We start from the raw sequence: 5055 nt of genomic DNA, 5'->3' as shown, positions 1-5055 counted from the left end.
GGGCTGGTGGGGGGGGGTGTGAAGAGCGGAGGGGGAGGGAGGGGGTGCTCGGCGTGACCACAGCTGTAAGAGGTCACTTGAATGCAGGGGGCACAGAGGAGGGGTGGGCAGCTTTGCAGAGGATGGGATGGCTGAGTTGTAAGGCTGACTAGACAGGACTAGAGGAAGAGAAGGCGGGATTCCAGACACGGGAACCCAAGTTTGAGTCTCCACACTGTCTTGGAGCCCCTGGCTCAACCCTGGCGATAACGTAAGGGTGGTATTTTCTTTCTGCACTTGCGACGATTCATCGAGAGGTTGGAGGAAGGCTGAGCCATCCCCTAGGAACCGCTTTCTGGGCCCCCCAGGAGGAAGGACACGGAGGCTGGCTGTCCCTGCTGTATCCCCGTGGTAACCTGTGTCCCCATGGAAGTCTCTGTCTCTGGGTCCTTCTGTGGGAACAGCACCCTCGGCACAGCTAACGGAGCACTTACTCCGTGGCCTGTACCTCCTCCGTTCATGTGTCTGTCCGCCCACCCTCATCTGTTTGGACGCGCCTCACACGAGGAGACCCACCTGCATCTGGTAGCATCTGGCCCTCAGAGGGTGCATGTTGAACTGAACCACTCTGCGTGGACCGAACCAGAGTTTTCAGGTGAACTGCTCCCTGCTTTGGTCCCACATCCAACCAGCCAGGTCAGGGTCATAGACATATTTCGGTCCAGAACAAGCCCTTGCAACTTAAGCAGCACAGACAGGCCATAGTTCATTCTAACTGCCAAGAGTTCTTTCTGTTGGGTCATAAAAGTGATGAAAACCTCTCAGACCTGACCTCTGCTGATGGATAGTCAGGTGCCTCTGCCCTGCGGCCCTGGGGACTGACAGCACAAACTTAGCAGGGACTTTGCAATATTCAGAACTGCCTTAGGGAGCTCCAGTTGTCCTCGGGGGCTACTCAGCCGTCCTGAGCAGGACTGGCCCTTCCGAGGATGGCAGGGCAGTAGGCCGAGAGCCCAGAGGGGTGACCGCTGACCGCCCTCCCCTGCCACAGTTGGGTTTGGGACATCCAGACTCAGTCAGCTTCAGGGTAACAGCCAACCTGTGAAGTGGTGCCTGGGGAGGGGAACCTGTAGGAAGACAAGGTGGGTCATGACCAGCAGTCATGTTCCATAGTTCAGATTCTAGAACCAGAAGCTCCCATGCGGAAGCATCTGCTGGGTATCCAGCACGGCCCAACGTGAATTCTCCAGTATGAAACAAAGTCATTCTGGGGAAAACAGGCTCTATTACCTCCGCCTCTGCTCTACCCAGTCTCTCTAATTGTAACAGCACGCCTGCATTGCCTTGGATTCTGTATTCTTATGGTAGAATGAAAGAAAAATCTAGAATAGTGAGCACAAACAGAACTTTGAAAGAGCATTTCTAGTCCAACTCCAGCTTCTTGGCAGACCTGTCCCCAAATCATAGCAGCCATTTGCTTCTATTTTTAAGTGCCTTTAGAAATCACTCTTAATTTGCTCAAATCAGATCAATACTTAGCAACGCCTACTCTGTGTAAGCAGTCAGGGTCTACTGAGGCTACAGTGAAATGAAGTGCCCTTGCCCCACCTGTAACTGCCCTGTGAGGAAGGTAGTGTTTGCCTCATCTGCAGAGTAGGAAACTGTGTTTCAGAGCAGTGCAGTAACTTCTCCGAGGACACACAGCAAGTAAGAGGGTGCGGGGGACAGGCAGGGCTGGAACCCACTTCTTTCAGCTCCAGATCCCAGGCTCCTGTCCTCTTTCCTTTTCTTTCAAGAAAGTCTAAAAGTCTAATCAAGAAAAACATGAAACTGATACTGTATATAGTATAACTAAGAGTTCAAAATGTAACACATTTTAAAAATTGTCTTTTTTGTTCACGGTGAGAGAAGCTGAGGTTTGATGACTATTTTGGTTGAAAAAAGATCCAGCCCAGTAAAAGGCTATGGCAGCTGTCTATGTCATTTTTTAAAACTCAAACTTATATTTGTTAATTATTTTTATAAAAGTAATACTTGTTTGAAGTAATATCTATGTACAGAAATCCCCCATTCCACACATGCTCCCTCTCCCCAGAGAGAACACCCCTCACATTTCCAGGGCTTCCCCCTAGCATTTGCCTCTGTCCTTTAAAATCATACTGCTGGGGCTTCCCTGGTGGCGCAGTGGTTAAGAATCCACCTGCCAGTGCAGGAGACGTGGGTTTGAGCCCTGGTCTGGGAGGATCCCACATGCCACAGAGCAACTAAGCCTGTGCGCCACAACTACTGAGCCTGCGCTCTAGAGCCTGTGAGCCACAACTACTGAAGCCCATGTGCCTAGAGCCCGTGCTCCGCAACAAGAGAAGCCACCGCGATGAGAAGCCCATGCACCGCAGCAAAGAGTAGCCCCTGCTCACCGCAACTAGAGAAAACCCATGCACAGCAATGAAGACCCAGTGCAGCCAAAAATAAATAAATAATTTTTTTTAAAAAAGAATGAGGGAAAAAAAAAAAGAATGAGAGACTAAAACAGCTGGAAGTTCTGTGTGTTTGGCCAGGGCATGCCACCTGGTAAGCTGAGCCATAGGGTGATCAAGCGTGATTTAGCCTTTTCGTTGTTGGGGTGGGAGCTCCCAGTTGTCAAAGTCAGTAGGTGTTTTGCCCTTGGCTCTTCTAGTTTCTCCAGAAAACTCTTGGTTTCCTACCTGGGAGATTTATGCCAGGCTTGGCTTTCTGGAAATAAAGCAAGGGAAGAGAGCTGAGGCTGCCACACTTCACCAAGCATGTTTTTATGAAGGAGAAGAAATAGATACATTTGGTTAACCAATGCACTTGACCCAGTTATCCTCATGGTGGTCCTGCCCTCATCCCCAGCCTCTGAGTGGGTGGGCCTTAGCTTAGAGCCTGAGACTCCTCTTCTCTTGTAGAGGAAATTCCCTACAAATTGATCCAATCAACAGGATATGTGATTCAAATACTTCCCGATTCATACTGTGCCCTCTCGTGCAGGCATTGTCATTCTTTATGGGTCTGTTTGAAGGGGGACATCTGATGTAGGACATGCTAAAGAGAGAACCTGGGGTCCAGGTGGTGATACTTCCTCATGGAGCTTTCTTCAGAAAATGACTGCTTTCCTATTTCTCTTTATGTAATTTGATCCTGGTTTCTTGGGACCCTTCTTTTTTTTAAACTTTTCTTCACAGAGTGTTTGTAAGCTCATCACACTCATTTTCTGAGCACCTGGTTCATGTGCCTTGAAGTCCTCCTGCCTCTTGGTAAACCTTCTTTAAGTCTTTGAGTTTCAAGGTCACAGCTGTGAGAAGGCCTTCTTTAGTCATCACTGGGTAAGCTCGTTCAGTCACAGAGCAGGAAAACCCATCGTCTCTTCCGACAGTGCGTCTGGTTTACTCTATCCGAATCTCACTGGCTTTAGAGCCTGGGAATCTGTAGTTTGAGAAAAGCACCTAAGTGATTCTGGTCACCTCCTAGTTGACAGGGGTCTGCCACGCCCTTGCCTTTCATGCCTAATGCCTGAATTTGGAGCTCTGATGTCCTGGACCACATGTCCCTGGATCAGACTACCTGCCCACTCCAGCCTCTGCCCACCTACTGCCCTGGTTGGACAGGGCCTAAACCCCAGACCTTAAACTGTGCATCCTCACTCAGCTATGATCCTCCCACGTGGCTCCTCTCTGTCCTCACACTGGCCTCCTGGACTCAGGAGGGCTTACTTGCCCTTGGCAGAACTCATGTCCTCCCTGCTCCATCACCTGCCACCCCCCCCACACACACACACCCAAGTGTGATATCTTGCCTCATTCTGCCCTGAGCCATCTGGATCTGCCTGTGCTGTGAGTCCCATAACTAGAAAGGATGCTACTGGGTGTTATGATGTCTGGTCTAATGAGCGATGCAGACAGAGAACACTGAGAAGGAAACGATGACCTCGGGCTGGCATCTCAGGGAGGTGTCACACTGAAATGGGGTTTCAGCTGGACTTTTAGTGGAAGAGTATTTTTGCATATTCATAGAGGAGGGTGAAGTGAAGTCTAGGAAATACTTACCGAATGCCTCCTACTAATATGCATATATATTATCATTGAATCCCTACTCTAGGATAAGCACTGCATATGTGTGTGTATATATATATTATATATATATATATCATTTGAAACTTTCAACAACCCTCAAGGGAAGCATGGTTATCCCCATTTTAGAGATGTGGAAAATGAGGCACAGAGGAGAATTGTTCTCTCAAGACCTCAAGAGTACTCAGTGCTAAGAGGAAGACTGGCAGCCCAGTCTGCTGACTGGTTTCTTTTCTCCTTGAGGTTTGCTCCTGCTGCTTCCCTGTAATTAAAGAAAGCAGATCTCCCCTCTGGGAGCAGCAGCCTCCTCTCTTTCTTCCCAGGGAGACATCTGCAAATGAAACTCAAATCAAATCACACTGTGTCTCCCCACCAGCATGTAGATCACCAGGTTCCTCCCCGACAGGCGTCCATTATTGTGGTAGGTGAAGTGTGGCCAACCGTGATCTTGGTAATTCAGCGGCCGTGAGAGTTGTCTGCAAGATGGGGCGGCACAGCCAGGCTGCAAGCCTGTTCTCCTCTGCACCCTTCTTTTTCATTCCCCATAGCTTTCTGAGACATTTACTCAGAGACTAAAAACATTCATGGTTCAATGCAGCCCCAGATCTGAATTACTTTGTAAAACTTGTTAAGTGCTTTTAGAGTTAGTCAAGCAAGAAAATATTTGAGTTTTGTTCTAAAGAAAGCAATTTTTAACTTTTAAAATATAGAAAACAACCTCACTTTTGCACTTCAGATACCAATAGTTGCCAGCATGCGTGGCCCTGTAAGTACACAATCCATGAAAATCTAACTTCACCAAAAAGTTAAACTAGAGGAGATTATTCATTTGTTTACCAGGATGCCTTCGTACAGGAATTCCAATAATTTGAAAACCTGAATCCTAGGTCAGGCCCTACCACTTACTGGCATAGCGTCTCTGCACCTCAGTGTTCATCTCTGTAAAATGGAGAGATGTCAGACTAAGCTGTCCCATGAGGCTGTCCTG

This window comes from Mesoplodon densirostris, chromosome 14 (assembly GCF_025265405.1).
Source record: "Mesoplodon densirostris isolate mMesDen1 chromosome 14, mMesDen1 primary haplotype, whole genome shotgun sequence".
In the NCBI taxonomy this organism is placed as follows: domain Eukaryota; kingdom Metazoa; phylum Chordata; class Mammalia; order Artiodactyla; family Ziphiidae; genus Mesoplodon; species Mesoplodon densirostris.
This window is presented reverse-complemented; position numbering follows the sequence as displayed.